Below are 25,348 nucleotides of genomic sequence, written 5' to 3'. Positions count from 1 at the left end.
AAATGAAATCAGTAATTAACGCTTTTTAAAAAATTGACCATGTCTGAGTGGGCCTACTTCAAAACATCTATGCTGTTTCATGAATTACGTATCTATCTTTATGCTAATATGAGTGTGTGTTTATTATTCTAGATTTACAAAATCAGGGTTGTATAAGTCTTCCAACTTTGTCTATATTGCAGTTGTTTTAGATAATCTAGTTCTTATGCGAAAACTGTTAGTTTTAGAATTAGAGTATCAATTTCTGCAGAAAGAGTATGTTAATATTCTGTTTGAGATTATTGAGTCTTCCAATTCATAAATGCTATATCTCTCACTTTATTTCTTCTTTAATTTTACTTAGAAGTGTTTTGTTTTGTGGTTTTCCACATATAGGTCATAAAAATTTTAAATCTGATTTATCACTAATTATTTCATATTTAATGTAATTGCAAATCATATTTTATTTCAAGCTTTGTTTTTCATTATTAGTATAGTAAAACACATTTGATTCTTGTTTATTTCCTTTGTTTCTCACAAAAGTTCTAAATTTAATTCTTAGTTTTATAGACTTTTTTAGATTACCTAAGATTTTCTAGATAGAATATTATGTAATTAACAACAATTTTATATCTCTCTTTCTATTCTATATGTCTTTTATTCCTCTTTCATTTATTTCCTCCTCACTCTCTCCCTTCCCCCCTCCCTCCTTTTCTTCCTTCCTTCTTTCCTTTATTCCTTCCTTTCTGCCTTCCTTCCTTCCTTTCTTCCTTCCTTCCTTCCTTCCTTCCTTCCTTCCTTCCTTCCTTCCTTCCTCCTTTCTTCCTTCCTTCCCTCTTTCCTTCATTCTTTTCTTCCTTCCTTCCTTTGTTTTTGTTCTTTTGTCTTATTGCACTGGTAGTATCTAGTATCATGTAGTAAAGTAGAAGGAGTGGCAACAGTTACTTGGTGGGTTCAGAGAGGATTTTATTAATTTGACCTTAAAGGCAAACAAAGTGAAAGCAAAAATTAATGAATGGGACTATATTAAACTAAAAAGCTTCTGCACAGCAAAAGAAACCACCAGCAAAACAAAGAGGCAACCAACCGAATGGGAGAAGATATTTGCAAACACCTATGATAAGGGGTTAATATCCAAAATATATAAAGAACTCGTACAACTCAACAACAACAAAATCCAATTAAAATGGGCAAAGGATCGAAACAGACACTTCTCCCAAGACGACATACAAATGGCCAACAGATATATGAAAAAATGTTCAACTTCATTAGCTATTAAGGAAATGCAAATCAAAACCACTATTAGATATCACCTCACATCATTAGAATGGCTATCATCAACAAGACAAATAATAACAAGTGTTGGAGAGGCTGTGGAGAAAAAGGAACCTTTATACACTGCTAGTGGTAATGTAAATTGGTACAGTCACTATGGAAAACAGTATGGAGGTTCCTCAAAAACTTAAAACTAGAATTACTATATGACCCAGCAACCCCTCTCCTGACCATCTACTCAGAAAATCTGAAAAAGAACTTTTCCATAAAGACATATGTATCCCTCTGTTCATTGCAGCAGTATTTACAGTGGCTAGGACATGGAAACAACCAAAGTGTCCTTTGATAAATGACTGGATAAAGAGGATGTAATACATACTATATACAATGGGATATTATGCGGCCATAAAAAAAGATGAAATATTGCCATTTGAGACAATATGGATGGGTTTTGAGATTATCATGCTAAGCAAAATAAATCAGACAGAAACATCCGAGAACCATATAATTTCACTTAGATGTGGGATATAAAACTGAAAGCAACAAATGAACAAGACAAACAAAGAAACAAAAACTCATAGATACAAACAACAGTTTAGTGGTTACTAGAGAGTAAAGGGATGGTATAAGAAGGTAAAGGGGGTCAAATATATGGCGATGGAAGGAGAACTGACTCTAGGTGGTGAACACACAATAGACAATGTGCTGTAGAAATGTACACTGAAACTTGTATAATTTTACTAACCAATGTCACCCCGATAAATTTAATTTATAAAATTATGAAATTTTACACTTTAAATATGTGCAGTGTATTGTATGCCATTTATACCACGATAAGGGTACTTAAAATAGTAAATCATAACTGAATACTTAGCAAAATAAGAGGCCTAGTTCTTCAGTTCTATCTTGTTGATACAAACAATCTTTATCCAACCAAACGTAGGATCATATTTGAAGGGCATCTTACATGTTCTCATTAACTTTTTATGTCCTCTTAGTGTATGTTGGGAACTGTTCTAAGTGTTTGTAATGGATTAAGTCTTAATCTTTGTAATAACTGACAAGGTAAATTCTATCAACCTCTTATATATTATTATTAAATTCTATCATCAACTTCTCATTTTCGTTAAGCAACCTGTTCAAAATCACAGATTTAGAAGGAAGGAGATTTGAGAATAAATATAAACATATGAAATGCGTGCCCATACACTTAATAACACTTGCTTGCTTCAGTGGGGGTAAGGTGTTTTAGACTCCAAATAGTCTGTCCAGGCCCACTGCTTGCCACAAAACTGCTATCAGATCAGAAGCCTTAGCTGCGCCCTCCACAACTAGATTGAAAACAATGACTTGACTTGGAACTGATGGGTCCTGAAAAAAAACACTCTTCCCCAATAGTCCCCAATTTAAAAAACAAACAAACAAACAAACAAACAATAAAAAGCCGAGAAGACATTGCTTCTGTTGTTGAAAGAAAACAAAGATTTCTTTACAACAATGATGGCAGCCACAGAGCCCAGGAGAGGTGACAGACAGACTCTGCATCCTGTCAGTAAGAAAAGATGAAAAATCAAAACTAAATTCTTTTTGTAAATTGCTAATAGAGTCTCAGCTGTTGACTAAATTTCCTCCTGCCAATCACTTACGTCAGTGCAGTTCAGGAGAGGGAGTCAAAATGAAACAGGAAGATTTGGCATTTAAAAAATAGGTGTCAAGAGAAGAGACAGCTAGGAATTAGTATAGGCAAACATTAATTAGCCCAAACACTAAAGTCGGCCTAGTATAATTAAGAAGGACTGAAGTGGTAATTAGGAGTATATCTACCCTTTATTTTAACTCAACTTATATTTTGAACTATGTGTTATAATTTCATATGTTTTAATCAAAATAATGCTTTGACACATCTATCATTTTTTTTAAGTTTTAAAGATGGGATATTATAGACATATATTAGAATCTTGGAAAGACAGGAGAAATGAGAATAGCAGTTGTTTTGTTTTTATAAAAGCATTTTGAGATATAATTCACATACTATAAAATACAGTTGTTTTTAGTAGATTCACAAGTGGTGCAAACATCACCACTATTTAATTCCTAAACATTTTCACCAACCAGAAAAAAATCCCATATCTGTTAGCAGTCATGACCATAGTTCCCTTTTTCCAGCCCCTGACAACCATTACTCTACTTTCTGCCTCCATAGATTTGCTTGTTCTGGAGATTTTGTATAAATGGAATCATACAATATGTAGCCTTCGTGTCTGTATTCTTTTCATTTAGAATAGTATTTTCAAAGTTCATCCATGTTGTAGCATGTTTCAATACTTAATTCATGTTTAATGCCTAAAAATATTCCATTATTTGTATATTCCATCTATTTTGATCCATTTGTTAATTGATGAACATTTGAGTTGTTTCTACTTTTTGGCTGTAATAAATACTGCCATAAACATGTGTAAGTTTTTGTGTGGATATATTTCTATTTCTATTGAATAATATATAATGAGGAGTGGGATTACTGGGTTATAACTTTATGTTTAATATTTTGATGAAATGTTAAACTATTTTCCAAAGTAGCTTCACCATTTTACAAACTTACCAGCAATATATAAGGGTTCCGATCCTTTCACATCCTTACTAAAACTTGGTATTTTCTGCATTTTTAAATTTTCATCACCTCAGTGATTATAAAGTGGTATTTCATTGTAATTTTAAATTGCATTTGCCTAATAACTAACGATTTTGAACATCTTTTCATGCCCTAATCAGACATTATTATATATTCTTTGGAGATGTCTATTCAAATTCTCTGTTCATTTTAATTTTTGGGGGTCTTTTTATTGATGACTTTAAGACTTCTTAATATGGTAATTGTAATACCTCTCTATTTCATTATAATTGACATGCACAGTCAGAGTTTGATTCAGTGGTCTCTGGTGGCCCTTGAGAGTCTTTCAGGAGGCCCACAGGGTCCAAACTATGTTTATTCCGCTGAGTGTGCCATGGATTTTTCCAGTGACTACATACGTGTGATATCATAACAGATTAAATGCATAAGCAGATATGAGAATTGAATTGAATTCTGCTGTCAGACATTAAAGATATTTGCAAAAAGGTAAAACAATGCCACTTTTCTCACTAATAAAAATAGCTGTTTGTTTTGGAAAATAGCATTACTTTTCATAAAAATATGTTATGGATAATGTAATAGGTTATTGTTACTTTAAAATGGATCAATAAATATTTTTAAAATTCCATTTTAAATTATAATACAATAAATGTTGATTGCTTTGTAACACACATAAAAACTCTTTGTGGTCCTCAATACTATTTAAACATTTAAAGTGGTCTTGAGACCAAAATGTTTAAAACCACGAACATAATGTGATGCTGGGCACATAGCAGACATTCAATGAAAACCAAATTTTCTTTTTATAAAGCTGCTTCATTCAGCATTAGAGGGAGATTTTAGATAAATCCTTTTAGCTGTGCTTATTCTCAGAAGCTGCACAGTTAGAGGAAACATACAGAAGAGGGCATGAATTCAAGAGATGGAATGTGAGAACTTAGAGGAGAACACAATACTTTCCTATCTGATTTTTGTGTTTTTCATTTCTGCCAACATATAGCTTGGCTACGGGTACCCTCTCTCCATACTGGCATTCCAAATTCAATGCCCTTGAGTTTTCCATATTTCACCACCAACCATGTTGAACCTACTGCTTCCAAGCATTTCTAATAGGGTAGCAGTTATGAACATGGGCTCTGGAATCAATTATATAAGTATTTAATTTCAGTGATGCCCCCTGACTATCTACATGAACTTGGGCTGTTATCACACATTTCTCAGAGATAGCACATATGTCTGTATTATGTTAATGGTTAGTAACATGGACTCTGGAGCCAGACTGCCTGGAATTAAACCCCAGATCTGCCACTTGGTGACTATGTAACCTTAGTACAAGTTACTTAACCTCTCTGTTCCTTGGGCTACTCATCTATATATATATAAAAAAGGGATAACGATAGTAGCAGTACATAGTCATGGTGTTGTGAGATAGATCTATCTATCTATCTATCTATCTATCTATCTATCTATCTATCTATCTATCTATCTATCTATCTTTTAAGAAATATAGTCTATAATGCCTGGTACATTATATGTGCTCTGGGGGTATTTGCCCCATTATTATTTCTGTATTTCTGCTTCTGAATTTTCTCATCTCTGTAATAGGATACTAATAGCTTGTACTTCATGGGATTGTTATAAGGATTGCATGAAGATACATATAAAGTGCTTGCAGAGTCTCAGGCATTGAAAAACACTTGATAAAATGTTATCCATTATTGTCACTGTAGAGAGTTGGCTTCTGAAGGAACCACACTCTGCGATTGTGTTCTATTGTCAGAAGTCTTCCCAGGTAAATCACTGTATTCTAGAATTTCCATGCTTGGAGTCTATTTAGTCCTGTGATTCCCAGTTTAAACTTGAATTTGAATCACCTTGGCTCCACCTCGATTCTGTTGAATCACATTTCCTACGACCAAGGTTTTGACATCTGTATGTCCAAAACTCTGAACATATTTCTAATGTGTAATTGAGTTTGGGAATCTCCACAATAGCTAATTCTTTTATTTTATATTTGAGGAAAGACAGGTTCAGAGGGGCAAGGGACTTGGTAAGTCATCTCAAAACCAGGACAGGAAACCCATTTCTAGACTTCCAACCAAATATAACGTATCAAACATTTATGCATTGGTATGAAAGAGTTTCAAATGGTTCTTAATGATAGTTTTTCTTTTTTTCAGTAGAAAGATAAGGATTCTGAAAGCTGGAGCCATAAAAGAGTTAATTCTACACATAAACCTCCCAGATTCACAATCTGGCTGAGGCCTGTCAGCTTGGATGCTGGTCTATAAACATTTCCCACATTTACCAGCCCCTTTACGGTACAACCAGCAACAACAGAGAGTGGTCACGTCTTTAAATTGAGAAATGTCTTTCATACTCTAGAGACCATCATTGTAGATAAGTATAAAGAAGAAAGCTACTTTGTACAAATGTCATCTCTAATTCTCAATTTACCAACACAATTTTTCTTTCATGTTGTGGTGACTAAGGTAAAACTTCCCAATAAAGATAGAATGCTACTAGATGTTACTACCTTGGTTAGACAGACCTTTAAAGAGAAGAGAAGGACCAGTGACTGCTTCCCTGCAGAGAAGAGGCCAACTAGAGCCTGTGAATAAAGTCATCACTATAGTCTCACTAGCATTCTTCCAAGTGACACCCATAACTGGGGCTAGATGTTGGTATTGGCAAAAGGATGAATATTTTAAACTTTTCCCACTATTTTTAAAAAACAATAGTATTATCATCTTACATTAAGACTTCATAACTTATAAAGTATTTTATAATTATGACCTCATTTGATTAATTAACTACCTTAATTTACAGTTGAAGATACTAAGATATGGAGATAAAGTGATTTGTCATTACTTATATGTACTAATTGGTAGGGTCAACATATTAATGATACAATTAAATAGAAATCCTGAATTTGAATTCAAATCTTATGCTCTCTCCAGAAAAACAAAGCTGTCTTCCTATCTTAATTCTATTATATTAATTTTTGAAACTATTTTATAGGTTATCATTTCTAATTTGTTAGACATGTAAAAGAAAATTCTCAACTTAAATTTTAACAACTCTAATTGTGGTGCTTTAGGCCCTTATGGCTAGTTTGTGTGTGCTCTTTTGGGTTTTTCCCCTCTCTTGAAATCACCCCACATGATGCACATACTATTTCATGCATCTGTAATCCTCTTTTCCTTTGCTTATAAATCCTGCTCTGAGAAGTCTTCTCTGACTATCCCAACTCATATATTCCCATTGCTTTCTTCTCAGACCCCCTTTTTTCTAATTCCATAGTTTTATCACCATTTGGCATTATTATTATCTTTTGCATGTATGGTGAGTTAGATACTGTTTCCTTCCTTGACTAGACTCCACGATCTGTGCCTGTTTTGTTCAGCATTATATCCCCAGAGTCTGGTTTGGTGTTGCCACTCCTTAAATACTTCAGTGATTAATGTAGATTTATGAATTCTCAAAGCTACTTACCCATTCAGCCAACTTTGCCAGAGCAGTGCCAGCAGGGGGGCAGTCTGGGCTGAGAGGCAGCATTCATGCCTTTGGAAAAAGGCTAATGCTGTGCAAACACACAGTAAAAGTTTTGATGTTTTGGTGTGGGTTTTAACTTGCATGTCACCAGTCACATTGATCCCTCAGGCACAGGAACTCACAGGGCTTGAAATTTAATACTCTGATTTATGTCAAATAAGGTGTTTTATTTTTTTCTATTAATTTGCACCCTGAAAAGCTGTCAAATTCAGAATTTTGCTGGGCTATGTTAATGTCCCATCCCTGCAGGATGGGATTTACAATGAATTCCTAGTTGTTAATGTTGAGTTTTTATTTTAGAAAATACCACTGACACATTTTCAGAAAGCACACTTATTTCTGGTATAAAGTTTAATAGCATTTGACATACAACAATGAGCTCTAGATATGAAAGAAGTTTACTTGTTTTACAAAATTTTTATGATTTTGCCTTCACCTTTTCTTTGACTTTTCCTTTAGAATATTGCATAACTGAGGCGGAAATGTAGAGGAACTAAAGTTAAAAATCATTTTCCCTTTTCACTGTACAACTCAGCTCATGTTCTCCATATCAGCTAATGGGGCAGGGACTTCTGCTATTGATATTACTTCTGGTAAAGTACTGAGTGCCTGCCACAGAGTAAGAGGGCAACAAAAGTGAATGATTGATGGTGATATTGATAAAAATGGATGATGAATGTGCTTAAATATGCTAACTGTCTCAATGCCTCATTAATAGGTTTCAGAAGCAATGAATAAAAGTACAATGTACGCTGTCCAAATGGCCAGGGGAAGGAAGTCCATGTTGCAGAAAGTGAATTATTCTCCAATAGCAAAGACTCAGTATTCAAAGACTTAGTATTGAAAGATCTAAGAAAGGGCAGAAAGCTCCCATAAACTATGAATAAAGACTGATGATTAAATGAGAGTTAAATCTTTCATCGTAATTAGGTGAGATCCAGACATTATCAAGTTGAGAAGAGAATGCTGAAAATGAAGTCATAATTGAGATGAACTTGAGCCACCATCTGGCTGGAGTATTCTGATCAGATGGAAATCCGGAATTGAGGGAGCTTAAACAGCCTAATTGACTTGCATTTGTGATAAAGTAGATCTTGAAATCTGTTGCTTTTTTGAGGTCAAAGCCACAAATACATAACCTTAAAGTTTGAGTAATGGCAGGACAGAAAGAGCACCTTGCATTTTAACATAAAAAATACTCCAAGGTGTGTGCACATCTGACATAGTAGAACTGAACTTGGCCTGTTCCAGGAATCCTAGCAGGAATGAAGGATATCTAGGTGATAGAACGTGAAGCCAATGGTAACAAAAAGTTGAGTTTTCAAAGGACAATTGAAATAACCAGGACAACTGTTACTAAACAAAATTCAGGCTGAATACAGGGTATGAATCTAAACAGGGGTAGGACAAGCCCTCCACAGGGAACCACATCACAAGGAATTTATAAGATTATCAACTGGAAGGTAGATATCAAGGACTCAAAATATGAAAATCAGTAATTAAAAAGGGGATGGTAATTTTGATATTAGATAAATGAAAAAAATTATAATACTGTGAATATTTATAATCCAAGAAATAGATTAGGTGAAATATACAAACTCATAAAGAAACAAACGATATAAAAATTTCCTCAAGAAGAGTTACAAAATTGGAGAACTATAACAATAAAGGGATTGAATTAGTAACCAAAATACTTCCTACAAAGGAAAACACAGAACTAGGGGGCATCACTGTTGAATTATCAAATATTTTAAAAAGACTTAACACCAATCATTTATATATATATATATATATATATATATATATATATATTATATATATATGTATATATATGTATATGTATATATGTATATATGTATATATGTATATATATGTGTATATATATGTATATATGTATATATGTATATATATGTTTGTGTGTGTACATATGTGTGTGTGTGTATATATATATATATATATATATATATATATATATACACACACACATATATATATTTCAGAAAAAAATTAGAAGAGGCGAGAATACATTTCAACTCATTCTATGACATTCTGATACCAATATCAGACAAAGCCCTTAAAGAAAACTATGGACCAATATCCTGTATGAATATAGACACAAAAATTCTCAAGAAAATGCTAACAAATCAAAAACAGAAATATAGAAAAATATAGAAAAGGATTATACACTGTGATCACTTGGGATTTATTCCAAGAGTGCAATGTTGGTTAACATAAGAAAATCGTCAGCATGATATTCCATATGAGTAAGTGAAAGGACATTTAAAATCATCTTATACAATGGCAATACCTATGTACTTATCAATAATCACTTTAAGTAAGTGGATTAAATGCTGCAATCAAAGGACATAGGGTAGTTAAATGGATAATAAAATAAGACCCATGCATATGTTGTATACAGGAGACCCACCTCAGATAGAAAGATACACATAGACTGAAAGTAAAGAGTTAGAAAAGATATTGCATGTAAATTTAAATGAGAAAAATGCTGGGTAGCAATACTTATATTGGACCAAATAGACTTTAAAACAAAGACTATAAGAGACAAAAAAGGACATTACATAATGATAAAGGGATCAATCCAACAAGAGGACATCACCCTAGTAAACATCTATGCACCCAACATAGGAGCACCTAAATATAGATTAAAAAAAAATATTAACTGACATAAAGACAGAGATCAACAGTAACACAATCATAGTAGGGGACTTTAACACCCCACTGACACCAAAGGATAGATCTTACAAACAGAAAATCAACAGGAAACAGCAGCCTTAAATGACACACGGGACCAGATGGATTTAATTAATTTTAGAGCATTTCATTCCAAGGCCAGCAGAATATACATTCTTTTCAGGTGCATGTTGAACATTTTACAAGATAGACCACATGTTAAGCCACAAAACAAGTCTCAATAAATTTAAGAAGATTGACCATATCAAGCATCTTCTCTGACCACAATGGTATAAAACTAGAAATCAATTACAAGAAAAACAAAACAAAATTGAAAAACACACCAACACATGGAGGCTAAATAACATGCTACTAAATAATAAAAGGGGCAACAATGAGATCAAGGAAGAAATCAAACGATACCTTGAGACAAATAAAAATCAAAACATAGCAACCGAAAATCCATGGGACACAAAAAGCAGTCCTAAGAGGAAAATTCATAGCAATGCAGGCCTACCTCAATTAACAAGAAAAATCTCAAATAAACAGTCTAACTTTACACCTAAGGGAAGTGGGAAAAAACAAAGTAAACAAAGCCCAAAGTGAGTACAAAGAAAGAAATAATAAAAATCAGAGAGGAAATAAATAGAAGATTAAAAAAAAACACAAAAGATAAATGAAACCAAGAGCTATTTTTTTGAAAAGATAAACAAAATTGACAAACCTTTAACCAGACTCATCAAGAAAAAAAGAGTGGGGCACGAATAAATAAAATCTGAAATGAAGAGGAGATATGAAAATGGACACCACAGAAATACAAAAAAAATTAAGAAAATATTATGAGCAACTATACAACAACAAATTGGGCAATCTGGAAGAAATGGGTAAATTCCTAGAAACTTACAATCTTCCAAGGCTAATCAGGAAAAAACAGAAAACCTGAACAGACCGATTACTACCAATGAAATTGAATCAATAACCAGCAAGCTCCCAACAAATAAGCAATCTGAGGATACCATCTATTTGGGGTCATATCGCATAGCAGTAGTAAACAGGGTCATTTCATAATAATAAAGAGGACAATTTATTAAGTGGACATAACAATTATATATGTTTATATATCCAGTAACCACACTGTGAAATACAAAAACAAAAATTAATTAAGAGAGACATAGACAAATATAAAATTGTAGTCAGTGATTTCAGTATTATTCTCTCAATTGATTGAACAAGTGCTTAGAAAATTAGAAAGGATGAAGATTTGAACAACACCATTAATCAGCTTTCCCTAATTGACATCTATAGAACAATACAGTCAAGATATTAGCAGAATACACACCTTTTTAATTTTACACTTAATATTTACCAAGATAGGGCATATTCTCAGTGTAAAACAAGTGTCAACAAATTTAAAATTATTTGAGTCATAAAAAGTATGTTATTTGATTACAATGGATTTAAACTAAAAATTAATTTTTGAAAAAGGATCACTGGAAAATTTCCTAATGTTTCAAAACAAAATAATACACATCTAAATAATTCATGGATTAAAGAAGAAACCAAAAGAAAACTAGAAATTATTTTAACTGAAAAAACAAAACAAAAACAGAATACATGTCAAAAATTAGATGCCTCTAAACTAGTTCATGGGGTTGGTGGTGGGATTTATAACACTAAGTCCTTATGTTGGAAAATAGGAAAGTTCTCAAATGAAAGACTGCAGATAACACCTTAAGAACCTACTGAAGGAAGAATAAATTTAATATAAAATAAGTAGATGAAAGGAAACAATAATGGCCAGGTGGGAAAATAAATAAACCAGAATATTCCTAAAGAAAAATCTATACAACCAAAGATAATTATTTGAGAGGTACAATAAAGTTGATAAACTTGCAGCCACACTGATCAGAAATAAAAAGGAGATGCAAATTACCAATGTTAGTAATTAGAGTTGTGACATCAATGCAGTTTATACATTAAAACGACAGGAAATTTGACATCTTAGATGAAATACATTTTTGAAAGCTACAAACTAATAAATTTCACTTAAGAAACAATAGTTAAAATTAAAATGAATAGTCCTACATTTACTAAAGAAACTGAATTTATAGATTTAAAACTTTCCCACAAAGAAAACTATAAGTCTTTATAGTTTCACTGGTAAATTTTACCAACTATTTAAGAAAAAAATACACAAACTCTTTTAGGAAAACGAAGAGGAATAAAAATTCTGGCGACATTTTGGGAGGCCAATCTCATGTTAATATTCAAACCAAACAAAGACTTATAAGAAAGAAAAAGTGCAAACAGTAACTCTCATAAATATAGAAGCAAGAATTCTAACTAAATTTTTAGAAAATTAGATTCAACAATATGTAAATAAAACATATAAAGCAATAAAAATAATACATCATAGATTTATTCCAGGAATGCAAGATTAATTTCATATTTGAACACTATCTATTGTAATTTACTATATTAGCAAATTAAAAAAGAACACCAATATATTATCTCAATATTTGCAGGAAAAAGATCATTTGACAGAATTCAACGTTCATTCCTGATAAAAACTCTTAGGAAACTAGCATTAGAAGGGAACTTCCTCTACCTGACAAAGGAATCTACAAAAAGCCTACAGCTAACATCAAAATTAATGGTGAAAATGAATGCTTTCCCCCTAAGATTGAGAACAAGTCAAAGTCACCAATTCTCCAAAATTCTATTTAACATTAATGTACTGGAAGATCTATCTGGTGCAAAAGGCAAGAAGAGGACTTAATAGGATCCACATTGAAAAGAAGTAAAAGTAAAACTATTTTTCATTCATAGATGACATAATCATCTGTACAGAAAATCTGATAAAATAAAATAAAACACCGACTGGAACTAAGTGAGTTCAATAAGACCAATGTAAAAAATCAATTGCATTTCTATATGCTAGCAACAAATAAAATAACTTGAATAAAAAAATTCTCTATTACATCAAAGAATATGAAATACTTTTGGATAAATCTGACAAATACGTAAAGCTATAAAGTACTGGTGAGAGAAATTTTAAAAACCAGCGAGAGAGATCATCAGTTGGAAGAATCAATATTAAGATGTTATTTCTCCCCAAAAAGATCTGTAGATTCAACACAATCCCAATCAAATTCCCATTTGGCTTTTTTTTTTTTTAATTGACAAATTAATTTTCAAAATCATTGGTCAAAAGACCTACAATAGCCAATAGAACTGAGGCAGGACAGTTAGAGGATTAACACTGATGAGATACAACTACACATCTACTTGAACGGATAGATTAAAAAGACTCACCGTATTCAAGGATTTGGAGGAAATGGACATCACTTGTCTTCTGATTCAGTCATTCATTCCTAGAGAAATGAAAGCTTATGTCCATAAAAAGATATTCATATGAATGTTCACAACAGCTTTATTTGTAATAGCCACAAGCTGGAAATACTCCTCAGCAGGCAAATGGATGAACAAATTCTATATCCAATACTCTGCATTTCAAATTAATGAATTATTGATATAGTTTACAAATGGAATTATAAAATAGAGTCTAGATGTAGATCCACATGTAGAGACAATATGGATATGATATTAAAGATATACTGTCAAGAGTTACTAAGATATTTGGCTATTTATATTGAGAAAATGTTATTTCTTAACATATGTGAAGTCAAATTCCATATAGACTAAAAACCTAAATATAGAAATAAAATGTGTAAATCACTTAGAATAAATTGTTGAAGGATATTTTATGACACTGAGGTAGAAAATAACTTCCTAAATAAGACATGAAGGCAAATGACAAACTTGATGAGATTTAAATTAAATTGACCCCGTCTATGGTCTGAAAACAAAAGACACACATTTGGAGATGTTTATACCCTCAGAACTGACAAATGATTATTAAGTTGACTATATGAAGAAATGTTTCTAATCAGAGATAAAGACCAACAATTCAATTTAAAAACAACCTAGAGGAGAGATATTAAGGACAATTAACAAAATGAGTACACAGACATAATTAGAAATCTTAAAAAGTATTCTTAACCACACCAGTAATCACATATATTAGAATTAAACAAGATCTAATTCATCTCTATAAGTTATCAAAAATTAAAAGTCTGATAATACCAAGTTTGGTAAGCATGTTGGAAAATGGGAACTTTTATGTAATACTGCTTATAGTCTAAAGTTGTATTTCTACCCAGGAAAAAACGTTTCACAGTAACTAATATATTTTAAAATGTTCATAATATTTGACCCAGCCATAACCCTTCCTAACATTTATCCTAAAGAAACTCCTACTTGTATGCAACATGTACAAAATACCTGAATTCTGCTTCCCCCTGCCCCCATTTGGTAGAACTAAAGCAATAAGAACAATGTGAATGTCCTCAGTAGGAAAACGGATAAAAGCTGATTCATTTGTAAAACAGAATATGATATAACAGTTAAAGTATGTGAACTTGAACTATATATATATATATCAATTTTGGGATAATGGTCCCAATTAGGTAAGAAGGGAAGTTAAAGGGATAGGTGTGACACCTTACTCTGTTTTAATACAAAAAGAGAATGAACACAAGTATGTTAACATCTGTTTATTTTCTGTGACATTTACATAGAAATCTTTTATATTATTCTATATTTTTGTATGTTTGACGTACTTTATAATTAAAAGTACAACTTCAAACAGAAGACAAGGTAGCCTAGTGACAAGTCATTGAAATGATCACAAACCAATTTATATGCAATAACAATTTACTGAACACACACATAATGGTGCATCAATATAAAGAACCAAAGTGGCAAAAATAAACTTCAGTAAATAAGGAAGATTATTGAGTATTTTATTTTCAAGTCATCTAGCATTGAGGAAAAATATTGAACTTGGAGGAGAAGACTGGGTTACAGTACTAGTTCTGCAATTTATTAGGTGTGAGAGTTGGAGAAATTTTAGTTCACTTCTAATGAACCTACTACCTCAGTTTTCTCATCAGTCAAATGAAGAATTCAATCGTAATTTTGAACATCCTCCCAGGTATAATAAATAGATTAAATAATTTAAAAACTACATTGCATTATCATCTGTTTCGTGTACAAGTAAAATATGTAGCTAAAGGCAAATATGAAATATATCCAATCTATACTAGTTTTAAATCTCTTCAGACTTTTTCAATTTCCCAATTAAATAAGACTACAACAAGCCAAAAGAATAGAACCTAGAGACAGGAAATTTGAACTGAAACTCCTTTGGCCACTTACTATCTGTGTGTTCTTGTGTCTAAGCATTTTTTCTTTAATTTTATATGGAAGTAATATCATACCTCTTAGGATTACGGTAAGAATTTAAGATAATGCATGTAAAAGGTCTAGTATTAATGTTTTCTTTTGTTTTATTCAATTTAAAGTAATCAATTTTCAAACTAGGAAATGCTTCAGAGAAATTCGTTTATTATTAATTGGCTGTGTTTTCAGCAAGTTCCTTAGCCATGCTAGATAGAAGTTCCTCATCTGTAACATAAAAATAAGAGGCAAGTTGTGTATATCTCCCAGCTTGAAGACTCTAATCAAAATTGCAGTAATTACACTCATTTATTCAAATGTCCAGCTCATGTTCGTGTAGTAATTGAACTTAGCAAAGCTTTTTAGGAAACTAGGAAATTTTTAATGCTATATTTTTATTAAAGATGTACAAGTAAGCCTTCTACAAAACTGCAACAGTGTGCCCTAGTCTTGAACCTTTTCAAAATTAAATCAATCACCTTTTTCTAACCCAGTTATCAGCATTCATAACTCTTCCATTTCATTGTATCCATGTAGTCATGTTTTCTTTTTTTTATTATTTTTGGAATTATACTGAGAAAAATACATAATTAAAATTAAAGTAATCATTAAAACATTTTTACACTAAAAGTCAACAACTTTTTCATTCACCTCAGCATTCATATTAGTGCTTAACTAGGTTCTGAGGGACCTGGATTAACGTTGTGGAAAAGCCCTCAACTATTTTAATCCCCTAGGGTACCATTTAATTCACAGTAGGAAGTCTACATATAAAAGAATTATTAAGATCTTGTGGAAGCTCTTTTCATTATAAAACATTATTTTTAAAATCCAACTTCTGGTGTGGTATCCAGTCCAATTTTAATTATTACAACTTGATGGCATATTGTTAATGAGAATGTCATAAAAAACAAGAGTTAATATACAGTGATGGAAGGAGAACTGACTCTGGGTGGTGAACACACAATGTGATATATAGATGATGTATTACAGAATTATACACCTGAAACTAACTTTACTAACCATTGTTGCCCCAATAAACTTTAATTAAAAACAAAAAAGCAAGAGTTAGCTTTTAAAATAAGTGGGCTATAAGTGTTGTTTTTCCTCTACAATCTTAATAAGGTCATGGCATAAAAATCTTTGTGCTTCCTAATTATTGAAACTTTACAGTTCTACAGGCAAATTCCCTATAGTTGGTCTGGGCATGTAAATAAAATGAAAATATAATAAGATAAGGCTGCTCACATAATATAAGTTTGCTCCTATAGCAAAATAGTTTTCCCATTTATTGAATGACTACCATGTTCAGGCTCTTTACATTTATTATCTTTAATCTTTGTATTAATTATGCAAAATCATTACTTAGAAGAAACTGAGACTTACATGTTACTTATCCACTGTAACCAGTTAATAAGTAGCAGTGGCACAACAGGAAGCTATTTCTGTTTAACTGTCTTTTTTTAAATTCCATACTGTTTCCATGGTCCCATGTAGCGTCAATAATGATGTGGCACTTTAGGAAAAAATGCTAGACTTATCCAGAGAATCTATGGTATCAAAAAAGTGGGAGGAGAGGTTTGGGTTATAAAACATTCCCTGTGATTTTACCGATCGGTTACTGGCTTGTTTGGACAGTAATAGCACACCTCGATTGGTACCTAACCATAAATAAGACATGCAAATTAGTGGTGTACATGTAGGAAGAAATCAGACCTAAGAACTCCAAATAGAAAACAGTGAATTACATTCTTCAGTAACAAACAGGGGTCAGTGTTCCTGGTCTGAGGAAGCAGGGCAGAATGCTTCTCCCTAGAAAAGTGGAGCAACAGCCTGAATTACATAAATAAGGTATTACGTATACAGGGCTGAGACTCAATGTCTGTATGTTTCCTTGGGTTCTTTGAGATGCTCTGAGATATTTTCAGTAATTGGCAAATAAATTGTCATTTGGTCTTTGTAACTAGGTACACTAACTTCAGGTGTGAAAAGAAAATACAGTCTTAATTGGATCTAAAATGGATTTGCTTTTCCCCATCAGTCTGCATGCATAGTGAAGCAAAGGTAAAACAAACAAAAATGGATTTCGCACATGTGGTTAAATAAAATAAAAATAATACTTTACTCCCAACCAATAATCTAAATATTCTCCTTAGTTTTAATTTAGTCTCTCATATTCATCAACCGCCTATCAGCTTCTATGTTATCTAGAGACTGGATTTACACATCACGGTTTCCCCATTCCAGATCCATTGTGCACTGGATGGCATCTACTGAGTTATGACTTGTTCACACAGCAAATATTTTATGATTTTTAAAATCATAGGCCAAGCATGTTTTATATACAACAGATAAAACAGTGACTGAAACAGACAATCATTACCCTTAAAGAATTTGAAATTCAGAGAAATATTTGGCCCAGATCCATTCCTGGGCATTTACCCAGTGTGTTATATCAGAAAACAATTATTTATCTCTTTACTTGGCTGAAATCCATAACCCCTCCCTGATATTTAAACTTCTCATTAATTCTAATTTGATCCGCAGGCCCCTCTGAGTCTTTGTCACATCCTTTATCTTTACCCACCTTCACGGTGCACAAGGATTCCCTTTTCTGCATAGCCTCGTCCTTGCCCACATTTATCTCTTTGATAATAGTCACCCACAATGAAATGATATCTCATTGTTATTTTGATTTGCATTTCATTGATGGTAAGTGATGCTGAGCACCTTTTTATGTACCTGTGGGCCATTTGTACTCATATGTCTTCTGTGGAAAAATGTCTATTCAACTCTTTCCAATGTTTAAATAGGATTATTTTGTTCGCTACTGAGTTGTGGGAGTTCCTTATAGATTTTGGATATTAAGCCATTACGCAATATATGGTTTGCAAATACGTTGTCCCATTCTGTCGGTTGCCTTATTTTGTTGACTGCTTCCTTTGCTGTGCAGAATCTTTTTAGAATGATGTAGTTCTACCTGTTTGTTTTTGCTCTTGTTGCCTTTGCTTTTTATATCAGACACAAAAAAATCATTATTAAACCCAGTGTCACGAAGCTTTTTCTCACATTTTCTTCTAGGAGTCCAAAGGTTTCAGGTCTCACATTTAAGTCTTTGTTCTGAATTAGTTTTTGTGCATAGCATAAGATAGAGGCTCAATTTCATTCTTTTGTATGCTGATATCCAGTTTTCTTAATACCATTTATTGAAGAGACTATCCTTTATCATTGTGTGTTCTTGGTATTCTTGCCATATATGCATGGGTTTATATCTCTATTATGTTTATTCAATTATCTTTGTTATAACTATTATGTCCCATTGTTCTGTGTGTCTGTTTTTATACTAGTACCATAATGTTTTGATTATATAGCTTTGCAATATAGTTTGAAATCAGAAAATGTGATGCCTCCAGCTTTGCTCTTCTTTCTAAAGATTCCTTTGGCTATTTAGGATATTTTGTGATTTCATGCAAATTTTAGGATTGTTTTTCTATTTCTGTAAAAATTCTAATGGGATTTTGATAGTGATTGCATCAAATTTGTAGCTTTCTATAGGTAGAATGGACACTACAAGAAAATTACAGGTCAGTATCCCTGATGAACACAGAAACAAAAATTCTTAAGACGATATCAGCAAACCAAATTCAACAATACATTAAATGATCATACACCATGATAAAAAGGGATTTAACCATGAGATGTAAAGGATGGTTCAGCATATTGAAATCAATAAATACTATGCACAATATTAAGTGAATGAGATAAAAATCATGTGATCATCTCAATAGATGCAGAAAAAGCACTTGACAAAATTCAACATCCTTTCATACTAAAATTCTCAACAAACTAGGTATAGAAGGAACATATCTTAATATAATAAAGGCCATATATAATAAACCCACAGCTAACATCATATTTAATGGTGAAAAACGAAAAGACAATGATACCCACTTTTTCCACTCCTATAAACATAGTACTGGAAGTCCTAGCCAGAGCAGCTACACAAGAAAATTAAAGGTATCTTAATTGGAAAGGAAGAAGTAAAGTTGTCTGTTTGCAGATGACAAGATCTTATAAATAAAAAACCCTATAGACTTTACCAACAAAGTGAAGTGTTAGATCTAACAAATGTATTCAGTAGTTTCAGGATACAAAAATCAATATACAAAAATCAATTGTATATCTATATACTAGCAATAAAGTATTAGAAAGATAAATTAAGAAACAATCCCATTTACAGTAGCATCAAAAACAGTAAAATGCTTAGAAATAAATTTAATCAAGAAAGTGAAATATCTGCACACTGAAATTATATGACACTGGTGAAAGAAATTGAGAAAGGGACAAATAAATTTTTAAAAATCTTGTTTTTATAAACTGGAAGAAATAATAATGTTAAAATGTCCATAATAACAAAAAGATTCTTAATACATGATCTCATGTGTTGACATAATATCACATGCCTTTTCTTCTTCCTTTCATCCATGTAATCCTCATCTACTATATTAAAGCCTCATGTGTACCATTAAGTTCACCATGAGCCATCCAACTATGTTAATCCCAACTCAGTAGTATTATGGCTTTATGATCTCCATCTACACACTATTACTCTTCTGTTTCATTGTATCCATGTCATCATGTTTTCTTTTTATTATTATTATTCATTTCTCAGAATTTATATAAACTGTAAAGAGGCAGACCTTTGAGAGAGAGGAAAAGCAATTCAAGTATAGTGACTAGCTAAAAGAGGGACTAGTTTATTAAAGATGACTGATTTGAGAAACCTTTCATTTTTCAGTGTGGATACTTTTAATATCTCCTTTGTTTGCCAGTTACCAAATTTAAAGCAGAGAATGAAGGCATCTTTTTCATGAAATGCACCTTAAAATGTCTTACGGCTTGAATCTATTAAACACAATCTTAGACTGTGATAGTATGACATCTAAGTATTGATTGAGTACAGGTGTTCATGGCTTCTCATAATTATTTTAAAGTTTCTGTGGAAGAGCATCTGGTTTGCTTGGTAGGCATTTATACCCATAAATTTGTTAGATGAGAAAATGAGACAGGTGTGAGCTTGAAGGTATGAGCACATTCATAGTTGATGGGCTTAATTTCCCATTATCAATAATACCACTCCTTTATGAAAAGTGATGATGCAAAGAACACACTCCCTTAGAGGACCGAATTCGGAAGGGAAAATGATGTTTGTCCCCCAGGATGGATTCACTGAGCTACTACAATGCTGCAAACTTTATGGAAAATGCTAACTGTGCTTTAGCATGCAGGTTGCTTCTCCATTTTGATTAATCATGCAATTCCCATGTAGTCAGTGGTTTGCAAACATTTGTGCTCATTAGAATCTTATTTAAAATGTCAGAGACAGGGTTGTATTTTCAGAGATTCTGAATTTAAATCTAGGTGGATTATAAACTCAATTTTTTAACCAGTCCTGAAAGTGATTCTAATAAAAGTAGTTTCGGTATAGCAACCTGAGAAACACAGTTTGTAACTACCTGATTGTTTGACTAACATGATATAGACTATGGAAAGCAAAATGGTGAAGAACAAAGATGAAGCTGTAAAATGTTGCTTCATGCAAATGGAAATAGCACAAAAAGAACTGAAGGAATTTTAATTAGAGGAAAATAGAGACCGGGGACCAGTTCAGGTTTTATCTCCTTTATATAACTTAATAAACATGACTTTGATTTTGTGACTGAATTGTATCCACTCCCCTGAAAATTCATACGTTGAAGCCCTCACCCCTCAGTGTGATTGTATTTGGAGATAGGGTCTGTAAGGAGTTAATTTAAAGTGAAATGAGGTCATAAGTGTGTGGCCCTGATATGATAGGTCCTTATTAGAAGAGACACAAGAGTGCTAGCTCACTTGCTCACTCTCTCTGTGTGCTCACAAAGAAGCAGACATGTTAATACACAGTAAGATGGAGTCTGCCTACAAGCCAGGAAGAGAGGCCTTACTAGAAATGGTCCATGCTGGGACCCTGATCACAGCCTTCTAGCCTCCAGAACTGTGGTGAAATAAATGTCTGTTGTTTAAGCCATCTAGTCCACAGTATTTTGTTATTGGGTCCCCAGCAGACTAAGAAAGTGAACAAAATAACTGATTATCATTGTACTTAAAGTAAATGTAATGAATGTAAACAATGGGTAGGGTTTGAAAAATAAGTAAATCTGCCTAATATGCATCAACGAAAAAGGAAAATAGAGGTGGCAAGACCAAGGTGAGGCACAAAATCAAGACAATTGTCTAGGGACAAGCGAGTCTCAGCTACATGAAAGCGACAAGAGTAGGCTTTATATGTGGCTGAGACAGAGCTCATTATTGGAAACTGGAACACATTTCAGTTATTTACCAAATCATTCCTCTGATAAAGCTTAAAATAAAATGTATTGCATTTGGTAGTTAGTTTTTACAGTCCTATGGTTAAGTCAAAAATTAATATTTGAACTAGACTAATAAATTTACTTTTCATCATAACATGTTTCTATAAGACAAATGTTACAAATTACAGACATACAAATAAATAGAAAACAAGTCATCATTAACTTTGGAAATACATCCATAATCTGTGATGTTTATGATGATTTTCTCAAAGATACGCAAAAATCTTGGGGGTTTAATTTGGATATAAAAGAAATCTAAATTGATACTCTGTTTTTCCAAACAAGCTGACCAAAACCTCATTGCAAAGGGGATAAATCATTTTTTGATCAAAAACATTTTATAGACAGGTCACAGTGTGAGTGTATTTAGTTAATTCAGAATTTAAAAAGTGATTCACACACTTTCATCAGACCAACAAAAGTGTATACCAGATGGGGCCATAGTACATTAAATCAGAGCTCAAAGACCAAACGTTCATTAAATATATTAATTTTATTTTCTTAAATATGCTATGTATATTTCCCTAATTTTTATAGAGAGCCCAGAACTCTTAATTTCACCCTCTATTGGGACGACCAAGACTTTTATTTAAGACATATAATACATTTATTTCAAAGTCAATATCCAATAACTGAAGTGCTCAAAAAAACAAGCTTTGTCATTAGCCTTTTTTGTCATTAGCCTATGGTAAATATACAGAAAAGTTTTGATTGAGGGAAGGGGTATGTAACTGAGCTGTTTGCTTCCTATAATGATACCAACTTCAGCAACTAATGGAAAATATTTTCGGTTTCTAATCTTATGGTAAGTCATTGAGGGATTTGAATGGAAATTATTAACCAGATTTGATATGGTGTTAATCCCTTTTTTGTGACCCCAATTAATGATTAATTTAACATTTTATGTAAAAATGGTCAATGCTGAATTATCATTCCAATGGTAGGTATTAGAAATCAGTTTTGTTGTATGGCATTTTCAGCGACACAGTATTTTGAGTGCCTTACATGTTTTGGTTACATTTTATTAATCTTTGCAAACCACCTATATATATATTGTTTGTTAAACATCTGATTCAAATAATTTCAGTTTTCATGTCTATATATACTACATGCATTTCTATATTTATTATTTCATGTCTTTATTATTAATGCATGATCAGCAGACCTAGTACCAATAGTTCAGATATTATAACAGTTTATATAATAATAGTTCATATAAAATATATATGATATGAATAATAATAATAACTTGCAAGCCAAATAATCCCCCCAGCTGAAAAATAAGAGAGAGAAAGAATAAGAATAAAAAGAAGGTGAATCACTTCATTGGTAAAACTTTTTAAACTGAAGAAGTGCTAGGAGAAAATATCTTCTAGTGTAATATACCATAAAATAAAATTATTTGGGGAATATGAGTACTAAATCTGTTCCTAACCACTTAGTAAAGCTTAAAAGGAAAAAAAAAAAAAAAATATATATATATATATATATATATCTTCTCTGAGCCTCTATGCTCTCAATTATAACAGGGGCCAAATCCAGCCTGTTTTTGTTTTATTTGAACAATCACACTCATCCACTTACATATTGTCTATGGCCACTTTCTCGCTTCATCAGTAGAGGTGAATATTTGCCACAGAAACTGTATGGTTAGTAAGCCTAAAATACTTACTGTCTTATCCTTTAAGGAAGAAAATTCATCAATCCCTCATGTATATAAAATGAAGGATTATTTAAGCGCTTCCCTGATTTCAGTACTATCATTTTCATACTAATTTTTTAAGTACACTAATTTTTAAAGGTAGATTCACTGTTTTACTTTAATACAGTTTAAAAGAAAGTCTCAAATATTTGATAAAATAGTAATGAAAATAAAATGTTATTCCATTATACATTGATATTGTTGACTGCCAGAGGCTTAGAAGTTTAAGCCTGCATTGTCTTTTTAGAAAAAAAGAGGTGTTAAAAAGATGTTAAAGTTACATTAGTACAGTGAGAAATTTTGCATTAAGAAATCCAAAGTATAGAGAAGTAACTGAAAAGGAAACAGCTTTCTTATTATTACATTTGATGAAAACGTATGCCATGTGTACAGACCATGTTAATTCATCTCACTCTGTATAAAGGCATCTTGTGTATGCAACACTGAGCATGACAATGATAGACTAAGAAATTTCCGAGGCACAAAAGTATTTTCACTGAATATGAGACATGTTTGTTTTTTTAAATTAAAGTTTTTTGGAGTGACAATTGTTAGTAAAGTTACATAGATTTCAGGTATACAATTCTGTAATACAGCATGTGGATATCACATTGTGTGGAGACAGATTAACATAGGAAAAGCTTTCATATAGTCATTATAGGAAAACATGTGAACTTCTTCCCATGTATTTTATGGGTAAACTTTGTTTTATTTTAAATTAAAATTGGAGTATATTGCCATCTGCTCAGTGCTTAGTGCCTACAAAGGTCTCTATCTTATTCTGTGTGTGTATCACCCAGTACACATCCCACACCGAGGAACACATTATTAGATGATTTCCAATATCCTTCTCCAAGTCTGAAAATTCGTGAATTTAATGTGGTATAATGATCTCTTTGTAGAAATGCTCTGATTGTAGTATTTTTCAGACCTGTCAAATTAATTAAATCAGTTTCCAACATGAAAAAGAATACTTGGTCTAAAGCAGATTTGCAGTAAATGATCCATTAACTCATATGCCCATCAAGTTTATATTTTATAAGTAAGATACATGATGTCTCATGCATAAATGCCCAGCTTTATTTTCTTTGCTCAGTAGAGTGCACTTGATTTTGTGACTGATATACTGTGTTTCCCGAAAATAAGACCTAGCCGGACCATCAACTCTAATGCGTCTTTTGGAGCAAAAGTTAATATAAGACTGGATATTATTATATTATATTATATTATATTATATTATATTATATTATATTATATTATATTATATTATATTATAGCCGGTGTTATATTATAGTAAAATAAGACCGGGTCTTATATTAATTTTTGCTCCAAAGGACGCATTAGAGCTGATGGTCCGGCTAGGTCTTATTTTTGGGGAAACACGGTAGTGGGCTCCCTTTATCTGAGCTCCATACCTCTGAATGAAAAATAAAACTATAACATGAAAACACGAGTAAAGCAGGCACTTATCAAATTAGTGCCCTCCTATATCCTCTTTGTGGAAGATCAATCCCATACCACCGTATCAAAGATTTCACCAGTGTCTCATGCAGAAAATATAATGAAAATCTCTTGAAAACTGAATCATATATCTTATAGAAAATTGCAAGATTTCATTAAGTTTATAAAAAAACAATGTTAAGGAATTATTCAGATAAAGAATCCCTTGACAAATGACGATATGCAAATTTCAACAGATTCTGATATGCTTATAATTAATAAGGGAAAAACAAGAATGACAACTAAATAGGCACTTCAGGAGAATACTTTTTATCAAAATGTTGATATAGGACCTTAGGGAAATTG

General features: G+C 32.2%; 1 long non-coding RNA gene across 1 annotated transcript in view; it reads right to left on the bottom strand.

Moving 5' to 3' along the window:
• LOC141570424 (uncharacterized) overlaps positions 1–25,348 on the bottom strand; it is a 229,847-nt gene that overhangs the window by 54,507 nt on the left and 149,992 nt on the right. Inside the window, exon 3 of the long non-coding RNA XR_012494432.1 lies at positions 13,445–13,503. This is a non-coding gene — a long non-coding RNA (uncharacterized LOC141570424). The remainder of the gene's footprint in view (positions 1–13,444; positions 13,504–25,348) is intronic.

Source organism: Rhinolophus sinicus, linkage group LG03 (assembly GCF_036562045.2).
Source record: "Rhinolophus sinicus isolate RSC01 linkage group LG03, ASM3656204v1, whole genome shotgun sequence".
NCBI classification, from domain to species: Eukaryota; Metazoa; Chordata; class Mammalia; order Chiroptera; family Rhinolophidae; genus Rhinolophus; species Rhinolophus sinicus.
The sequence above is the reverse complement of the archived record's forward strand: the minus strand, read 5'-3'. Positions and strand labels throughout refer to the sequence as shown.